The sequence below is a fragment of the Haliotis rubra genome, unplaced genomic scaffold (genome assembly GCF_003918875.1).
Source record: "Haliotis rubra isolate DU_JTF1 unplaced genomic scaffold, ASM391887v1 Scf13, whole genome shotgun sequence".
Lineage (NCBI taxonomy): Eukaryota > Metazoa > Mollusca > Gastropoda > Lepetellida > Haliotidae > Haliotis > Haliotis rubra.
The window spans coordinates 532,258-543,409 of NW_025765225.1; the positions used below are offsets into that span (position 1 = coordinate 532,258).

The 11,152-nt window shown below is 38.3% G+C and overlaps 1 protein-coding gene across 2 annotated transcripts in view; it reads right to left on the minus strand.

Annotated features, from left to right (window-relative positions):
* Positions 1-7,561, minus strand: part of LOC124267071 (ninein-like) — a 101,918-nt gene extending 94,357 nt beyond the window's left edge. For both annotated transcript variants that reach the window (XM_046701903.1, XM_046701901.1), the window contains exon 1: positions 7,401-7,561. The gene's annotated coding sequence lies outside the window, so the exon portion shown is untranslated. The remainder of the gene's footprint in view (positions 1-7,400) is intronic.
* Positions 7,562-11,152: the final 3,591 nt, after the last annotated feature.

Below are 11,152 nucleotides of genomic sequence, written 5' to 3' on the forward strand. Positions count from 1 at the left end.
GGCCTGTACATACAGTATTACTACCCTGTCTTGTTATCACTGTAGGTACCAAATGGAACGAATGTGTCTCCCAAGACCCTAATTGACCCTAGGCCTGGAAAGTGTCATGTAATTAATGTGAGTAGCCTGGCATTTGAATTAAAAACAGAAATCAGCAAACAATAACACCGAGAGTAGACTTAGAATGCCATGGTATAATATGGGTTGACAGCAGTTCATCTGGATACTTTCACTGGCTTAACTTCAACTGCCTTGACAAGTGTTCGTACTTCCATGAAATCAGAAGAAGGAAATTCCAAACAATGCATATTCAAATAGGTCAGGTCACCAATGTACATTGTACAGTTTCCTGGCCCCGATTTCTCAAAACAAACTTCTCAAATTTTTACTCAAGTTTGAGAAAACGCATTTCCCATGTTGAACTGAAATCGATATCAAACTCAAACATAGTTGACAATTTGAGTTTGGTAAATAGATTACTTAAGTTGTTTGGGTGTTTTTATTTTAAAAATGCAACTGAGTTAATTCAGCTGTTTCAAATTGTCAAACTCAGTTCGAATTTGAGTAAAAACTTAAGTTTGCTTTGAGAAATCGGGGCCAGATGCTACAACATGAACACAGCCATTTGAGTGTAGATGATGAATGTCATGTAACATGGTGAGAAGCATAATGTACTGGTTCAACATTAAAGACTGACAGACAAATGAAGCTCTCATAAAATCATTCCAGTAGACACAGTCAGAAGCATGGGTTTATCTAGACTTGTTCTAAGGTCCATATACTGCCCCAAACCAGCAGCATCTCAATAAGAAATTCAGAAATTCAATTCCTGTTACTTCAGTGAAGTATATATAAAATAACAACACTATATTTTAACATCATATATGGACATTGTCAAACTATCATTACCGTGTCTGTGTGCACTTGAATACAACTGAAGCTGAGGTAGACGAATGTTAACAGTTTCATACATCACATTCATATCCGAACGTTTTCATTTATCTTTACACAAAAGTAACTGGACAATATTTTTGCAGAAACCTTTCTTTCCAGGTACCAAAACAGATTATATAGTGGTATCATCTCTACCGGCCGTCAGTGATAGACCCTGGTCGAGAACTACTTCCTGATGATTGATTCATGTCCTACAAACTAACATTTGATACAGGAAATGTGTGGCATACTTTGTCTACTTTGTTTATATTTCGACTATGGAAAATAAAATTGCGTTCAGGGGGAAAGTTTTATATAGCTAAACTTTCCCAAGGGATAACTCAGCTTCAGAAAAATGTTCCCAGGTGATACCGAAAGCTCACGATTAATCAGTACAGATATAAATATTCTTAGTTCATATGATATGTGACATACTCTTACCAGTTCATGTTTTAATCCAGTATTACTTCATATTTGAAACCTGTATCACCTCACATTTGAAACCTATATCAATTCATATGTGAAACCTGTATTAATTCATTTGTGAAACCAGTGTTGTTTTCCTGCATGAACTTATTCCTGCATATTCAATTTATGAAGGTAATCTCAGCCATACATCTGAGGTATTTAAGAAAAGGGACTTTTTATTAAATAGAGGTTATTATGGGGGAACTCCAGCTTTATCTGAACAAATTACTGACTGAAATGAGATATGTTTATCTGAAACCAAATATTTCCGTGGGTTCAAGCTTTTACAATGGTTTTTATTCCTTTGGAAATATGAAAATTCACACAAAATTGCTGCAAATTCAGCATCATGTTGTAAAGTAGACCATACCTAGAGAAATCATATCATGACATACCTGCTTGTCTTTCAAGCCCACTAAACTGAACACCTGTAGATTCAGTGTACATCAAATGTGTGAGTGAGTGAGTCAGGTTTTACGTCCTTTTGCAATATTCCGGTGATACCACAGCAAGGGACACAAGAACTGGGCTTCACACTTTGTACCCATGTGGGGAATAGAACCCAGGCCTTTGTTGAACAGACACTAACTCATTCACCAACTATTTAACATAATAGACTCACTCCTCCAATAACAGGCACTCACACAAACAACACAACCAACAGAAAACAACACACTCACTCAACTCACATAACAGACTCACTCCTCCAATAACAGGCACTCACACAAACAACAGACACTCACAAACAACAGAAACTCACTCATTCACCTCCTACTAAACATAAGAGACTCACTCCTCCAATAACAGGCACTCACACAAACTAGACATTCACCAACTACTTAACATAACAGACTCAACAGACACTCACACAGACACACAAACAACAGAAACTAACTCATTCACCTACTACTTAACATAATAGACTCACTCCTCCAATAACAGACACTCACACAAACAACAGACACTAACTCATCCACCAACTACTTAACATAACACTTAACAGACACCTCCTCAAACAATAACAGACACACACAACAGCAGACACTCACACAAATAACAGACAGTAACTCATCCACCAACTACTTAACATAACACACTCACTCCTCCAATAACAGACACTCACACAAACAACAGACACTCACACAAACAACAGAAACTAACTCATCCACCAACTACTTAACATAACACACTCACTCCTCCAATAACAGACACTCACACAAACAACAGACACACACACAAACAACAGAAACTAACTCATCCACCAACTACTTAACATAACACACTCACTCCTCCAATAACAGACACTCACACAAACAACAGACACTCACTCATTCAGAAACTAACTCATCCACCAACTACTTAACATAACAGACTCACTCCTCCAATAACAGACACTCACACAAACAACAGACACTCACACAAACAACAGACACTAACTCATCCACCCACTACTTAACATAATAGACTCACTCCTCCAATAACAGACACTCACAAAAAAAACAGACACTCACACAAACAACAGACACTACACAAACATCCACTCATCCACCCTTAACATAACATAACAGACTCACTCCTCCAATAACAGACACTCACACAAACAACAGACACTCACACAAACAACTACTTAACATAACTCACTCCTCCACCAACTACACAAACAACAGACTCACTCCTCCAATAACAGACTAACTCTCACCACAAATAACAGACACACACTCAACAAAGAAACTAACTCATCCACCAACTACTTAACATGACACACTCACTACTCCAATAACAGACACTCACACAAACAACAGACACTAACTCATCCACCAACTACTTAACATAACAGACTCACTCCTCCAATAACAGACACTCACACAAACAACAGACACTCACACAAACAACAGACACTAACTCATTCACCCACTACTTAACATAACAGACTCACTCCTCCAATAACAGACACTCACACAAACAACAGACACTCACACAAACAAACAACAGACACTCCTCAATAACTCACACAAACAACACTTACACTCACTCCACCTACTACTTAACATAACACACTCACTCCTCCAATAACAGACACACACTCACACAAACAACAGAGTAACACACATCCACAACATACTCCTACTTAACACAGACACACACACAAACACTCTAACTCCAATAACAGACACTCCACAAACAAAAGACAGACACACCAACATAACAGACACTACTCACAAACAACAGATAGACTCACTCCTCCAATAACAGACACTCACACAAACAACAGACACTAACTCATTCACCCACTACTTAACATAACACACTCACTCCTCCAATAACAGACATTCACACAAACAACAGACACTGACTCACTAAAGTAATACTGACACATCAATGACATGATATCAATCACAGAATTGTCTGGTCCAGGACTGATTATTTACAAAATGCCATCAATCGCTGTAATCTGCAGAGCGTGGCATTGAACAACAAACAGTAGCTTGCAAGTCAATAAACAAACTACTCAGTGTTGTCCTATAGTAACAGCAATACAAAGACAGGCCACTCACAGACAAACATCACCTGAAGTGTTGGGCAGCAGTTTAAACACAACCATGTGGCTAAAAATCAATTTTAGCAGCTGCATACTCATTGGTTTTTTACCGTTAACCAATACATTTTAGGAATTATGCATCAAAGTACCTGATTTCATCATAACTTCACCTAAACTTATTCCTCAAACATATTTCATTGACAATGACTTAGTGATATGATCATTTAGTCATGTCAAGATTCAGTTTACCACAGTTAATATACTTGACTTCAAATTTTCTAAAATTGTTTCTGATGTTCTGCATTAATCATCAAATTGTTACCAGGTAAACAATATACAGGATATCATGAAGCCATATTGAAACAAGCCATACAAATTTAACTAGGAGCAGATACCAATATACAAAACTGTATACATGTACCTTCATAACAATATCATTCGTTGCAATACAACTAGTGAAATAACTGGCAAAAACTCAATCCACCCCACATAGCCCTAGTCTCCAAATGCTAGTGTCAAAGAGAACCCTTCACTGGAATCACATATTCCTGGGTTTGGTTCATTACGACATTTAAAAAACGTGATTCATAATACATCTTGCCACTATTACATATTTAATCTTATGTTCTGACGTTTTTAATCGATTGTTACTTCAATAACATGCATGTGGTTGTGTTTTTAGAATAATGTAGCTTGGGACTAATTCTCTATAGCATTTTAGTTCAAGTCATTAGTACATAACAGACTGTACCAGACATATAAAATATAGATTACTCATATTCATAATCTCCTTTTAAAGACATTCACAATGCATAATGTACAATAGGAAGAATGTTGTTAGTTTGTTGCCAAGCATTTGACGAGATACGTTGGAAAGTTATTTCATTCCAGCACCAATGTTAAAAAAACTTACAAGGCAGATATTTCAAAATTACATTATTAAGGTTTGGCTTCATGTTATCCATTTAGAAATGATAATTAAATATTGATCATCATGATCACTACTATCTAATTTTAGCCAATGATTGAAACAGTTTTAATCATTCACATCTTCCAAGACACTCAATAAAGGTCCTGCAACAATGTCAAGAATAGGGACTTCATTGATACATTTGTTACTTGTTGAGTGGGCGAGTTAGAATGGTTTGAGGTGAGGTGAAATTGGGTTTTACGTCGTGCTTGAGAATATTTCGCTCATATGACGACGTGCATGCGTGTGTATGTGTATGTGCGGCTGCTTGTACTAGCCCAGTCTGAAGCTGGTTTTATAGTGCTAGCTCACTGAGATACCATGCCGCAGTGAAGCATGAATACCCCACTCAGACACATTATACTGACTCCGAGCCGACCAGTCCTTGTTGTACCCATTAATGCCGAGCGCCAGGCAGGGACCAACAAGTACCATATTTTAACGTCTTTTGGTATGACGCGGTCGGGGATCGAACCCGCGACCTTCCGCTCTCCGGGCGGACGCTCTAACCACTACACCACGGAGGCGGTCGAATGGTTTGAGACTGATTTGACAATGCTTTCAACACGACAGGGAATACCAGAAAAGCAACAGTTAATAACGTCATTAGTGACAAGTGAACGCTTTAAACATTAAGCTACCACCCTATTAGTTGTGTAGTATACATCTCTCTTGCCACAGGCTAACTGGAAATCCTATAGATAGTACAAGCCAAATAATCATTTTGATTTATTTTTAATCAGAAAATTGCAGCTATTAACTTGTCAATTTGCATGTAGCATTTTCTTCATTATTCCCCCTTTCCTTACAACACATACACTCCTCTCCCACCCCTCTCCCATCCTATCTGTCAGTGAACAATTTGGGTGAAGCCTCTATTGCTGTCCCTTTACATGAACTGCTTCCTTAACTGCCCTAAGTCCTCCCTCCTACCCCTTCATTCTAAATGACCACTCCCTTCTAGGAGAAGAGTAGGTTACACATTTCTTTGGATAAGATACTTACTCAAAGATACAGTTGACTACAGAATCAGGTTCATAAATTGCGTAAATCGATGCTCATGCTGTTGATCAATGGATTGTCTGTCCAGACTTATTTACTGACTGCCATCAAATAGCTGCAGTATTGCTGAATGCAGCATTAAACAACAAGCAAAAACAACAGAATCTATAAGTGAAATACAGGTTGTTTCATAACAGTCAGCATTCTTGCTAACATCTATGCAATTAATATATAATTATATAAATTTAAAACCATGTTTGAGACAATTCACTACCGGTTTGTATATTTTCAATGTTTATTATCTTTCATTTGTTTATCATTATGACATTTATAAGGAATATATTGTCAGAAATAATCATAGTGAGTGAGTTTAGTTTTACGCCGCACTCAGCAATATTCTATGGCGGCGGTCTGTAAATAATCGAGTCTGGACCAGACAATCCAGTCATCAACAGCATGAGCATTGATCTGCGCAATTGGGAACCGATGACATGTGTCAACCAAGTCAGTAAGCCTGACCACCCGATCCCGTTAGTCGCCTCTTACGACAAGCATGGGTTACGTATGTTACATGGGTTACTGGAGATCAATATTCTAATCCCGGACCTTCACGGGTAAGGAATAATCATAACATCAGTAGTATTATGCTTTTGAAAACAATACTGTATAGAAAATAATCTAAATCTTAATCTAACTATAAATATAATCAATAAATTAAGGATGTAGTTTATACCTTTATCAAACTTGATGTATTTTAATACATCAGATATTATTGGAAATTATTCAGCAATTAAAATGATCATACAAAATTATCAAATCATCATGTTAACTTAGCTAAGATACATAGCGTTCACTGACATGTCAGTGAACGCTATGTATCTTAGCTACATGTTAACTGTGAGACACAATTATATATTATTATTTTTTACATTTACACAAAAAAGGTTTAACATAAGGTACAACCATAACAATGTAGACAAAATTTTGGCTTCAAAATGAACACAATATGAATACATTAAAATTGATCAATTAGAAATTACAGCACCTGGGGTCATTTATCGACATCTCAACTGCTTACAAATCAGATAAACAATGACACACCAAATCAAAATATTACAAAAATCCATATAAACCTGTGCAAATAACCTAGTTTGAACGCCAATAATTTTATACCTATCCAATGAAGACCCACACAACTGCTAGTCCCAGATGTCACCTGCCCGAAGTATCCATTTTCTCACCGACATGTTTCCCATACAACACACAACCACAGACACGGGAGTTGAGCCACACAGGCCCACGATATACGATACAGGGCTAATACCACCTTACCCATTAAACCATGCATAAAACCCATTGTATATTGGCCGTTATTGCATGGAATAATTATGTCGGCAGTACGGGCGCCTGTGCTGTCAAACGTGACGATTCCTCGACCGACCTCGTCAATGACGGGAAAAATTACCAGTTGCTATTCACGAACAATACCTGTTTATCATTCTCTTCCACTGTATTCTGTTTGGGGCTGGTGGAAATTCACACCATTCTAAGTTGCCATCGCTTGTGAATCATGTTATGAAACTCCAAAATCAGCACGGTTCATTTCCTTCCGTCGCCCATGTTTTTCGTGAGATCATCCAAATACACGCGCGGCTGGCGCTGCGATGAATTCAAATGAGTTATCGTTCTTGCTGTGACATTCAATATTGATTACTATTGTTGTTATTGATTCAGGTTCTATATTTATCACGATCGATCATAAAACATGCTCGGAAACATATGCTACTGTTGCATACATCGATATTGACAAACAATTACATTAAATCAAAATATAAAACGGTTGCTGTTCTGTGTATCTTTGTACATGTATATGGATATACATGTGCGATATAATAAACGTTTTCATAAAAAAAGGTTCGTTATGATAGAAACAGAAATATACTCACTATGGTAAAAACTAATCTTAGAATCGGTGAGGAGGTGAAGATCTGTGCGTTTGTACTCAAGATTGACGGATGTGACAGTTTAAATCCGATCTGACCAGCAAATGGACACGAATGATCAATAAGATGGAGTAAGATTGATATGAGGTGTCTAATCAAGAGCGATCTGTTCATAAAAGTATACAAATAGCATATAAATATTCATAAAAAGTTAAATGAGGCAGGTTTCTTGTCGGTGTTGAAATATGAATTGAAGATGGTTTGAATCCAAAACTTATTCACAATTGATATAAATAAAACACGTGTTTGAATACTGGTTTCAGGCACCTTGTATACTGATATAATGCATATGCCATTGTTAATATGACGAAGTAGGTTAATATGACTAGGTAGTGACGAAACAGCAGATGACGTCACGCAATAGCCATTTTGACGTCACGAGGGCTTTTATGTCTTCTTAGCAAACTATAGTAGTACGGTTAATAGACATTTGAGCATTCTACTGTTCAGAAATCACGTATTGCATATAAAACAACAGGTAACATCCTTTGTAAAACCAGTATGCGTGTGTGTGTGTGCGTGTGCGTGCGTGCGTGCGTGCGTGTGTGTGTGTGAAATCATCGCGGTATAGTTGATAATCACTAAGTTGATGGTCCAGGGAAGGAAACAGCAGAACCTCGTCATAACACTGAGGTAGCTAACGATATATCTTGAAAGGCAAAAACTGGATAATTCCTTAAACGGTCACCCTTTTTAACCGTGTATAGTAAATATACAAATCACTAGGAGCTATAGGTCATGTCTCTTTAACATTGTTTAGTATTGAGCAGGCATTTTGACGCAACAAACGGCGTCGACATTCGCATTTTCTGCACCTCATTATACGGAGGGCGAAGTTTGCCAATAACGTTTATGTTCGCAACCATGTGCATGTATACATATGTATATGCGGAAGATAATGGCCGTGAGAATTAGACAAATGTCACATTTGTGTTCTACAGTGTGTGATCTATCAGCTAGAATCACTGAGGGACGTGCAGAATCTGCAGACAAGGACGCCCGGCCTTGTACAGCACACACACACACATGTCCAGTATCGATCCCCGCTGTCGAAGCTTTATGCTGTAGTCAGCGTTGTTGTAGGTGTATATGTATTAAGATTTACGGCTGTGTACACATATGTTGAGTCAGGTTGATGCACATCAGTTGATGGAGCCAATCCCGCGATCAATAAACTATGTAATAAATGTGCCTATGTCACAGGCAGTTTGGTTAGTGCATTTATCCAGACCAACATATGTTTCTTTGCTCATCAAGCCGAAGGCCCGGGTTCGATTCCCACATGTCTACAGGGTGTAATGCCATGAAATGATGGAAAGAGGCCTACAATCACGCTCGGTCACTCACTGTCGATGTTTCATAAGACATCCGCAGAACAGAACGCTGTCAGAGATGCTAAAATGGGTTTCACCAAGGTTTTAGACGTCATCAGTCTTTGCCAACGTTGGACCCGATGAGATTTAAATACAGAATCAGTTTCCAAGTTTGTTAGAAGAGTCTTATAAAATTGGGAACTGTTGGTAGTTTTCTGTGACTTGGCTGGTGTGAATATTTGCTCATGCTATCAGTCACGGGTCTTTCTGGTCCAGAATCGATGTTAAGCAGGATTCTATGATATGTGTATAATGTCCAACAATGCGTCAATTAAACTACAAACAGGTAAATACAACTTGACCTAATGATCTATACTTGGTTGCAACGCTATATTTCAGGTTCCCTTAAATTGAAAACAGAATGGCCTAGTTTCACCCGGGTGGCTCGACATTTAACACACAGATGTCACACAATAAACGACAAAATAATCCGCAGCTGGGTTTGTACCACCGGACTGTATACTGCGTGTGGACTTTGCACTGATGGAGGCCATTATCACATCTCTGATCTGGAGGAAATGTTTTATTGGGCATGGGCAACTGGCGGTTTGGGATCATGCTGTCCTCTCACTAATCTGTCTCACAGTCCCTTAACCAACATATTTTCCATTCCGAACAGCCCTTTCTGCAATGTAAAAGCCCTAAATGAAGTCAGCCTATAGATTATTTGAACGGCATTTAGATACGTGAATTTATGGATGCCAACTTCTTTATTTTAAGGAAGACGCTTTTTCAGCCTATAGATTTTCCCGTGAATCGCTCACTCGGTCTCGATTTAAATCAAAATGAAGCACTTTGTCTTTATCAAAATTATATACTTTCAGAGACAAGCGTTAGTCAACCCAGTCACAGATTTCTCAGTAGTCAATGAACCGTGCTTATACATTGACAGACACCGCATGAAACTGATTAAAATTGCTGGGCTATCAGAGTTCACTGGGGTTGTAAATGTACATATTCAAGCCTCATAGAGTAATGGAAACGGATCTAATTGTTCCATTATACAAATAGTGTATATAGCTAATGCAGTATTATATTTTTCGTTACCTTCCGAATGGGACATACCGGAAATTAAAAAAGTTTGCACCGGTAACGAGAAGTGACCTACATGTTCAGCATATGCAAGACTTAATGGTGCATAGTGTATGTACGCATCGATACTGAAAACGTACCTATTATAACTACAACTATGTATTCAAGCGGTACAGTACTAATTACTACATATAACAGATGTGTGACCTCTTCCGTGGTGTAGTGGTTAGAGCGTCCGCCCGGAGTGCGGAAGGTCGCGGGTTCGATCCCCGACCGCGTCATACCAAAAGACGTTAAAATATGGTACTTGTTGGTCCCTGCCTGGCGCTCGGCATTAATGGGTACAACAAGGACTGGTCGGCTCGGAGTCAGTGTAATGTGTCTGAGTGGGGTATTCATGCTTCACTGCGGCATGGTATCTCAGTGGGCTAGCACTATAAAACCAGCTTCAGTCTGGGCTAGTACAAGCAGCCGCACATACACATACACACGCATGCACGTCGTCATATGAGCGAAATATTCTCAAGCACGACGTTAAACCCACAGATGTGCGCAAGATCACACAATACAGTTATGTAAAGTGTTGGAGTTATAACAAACAATATCAGAAATATATAACATTTCGTTTCGTGAAAAATCTAGTTTGATATGTGAGGAGAGTGACTGAGTGAGTGAGAAAGACATGCTAAAAGTAAGCTGTGAATAACCGAATTAGTAGCCTATAGCCTCCTTATTTAACTACTGACAGAAATATTAGAACGGAGGGTTCGTTTATTTGACTTATATAGTATTCCAAGAAATTATTGAGAAAGTTGTTTCGGCAAATATCTAA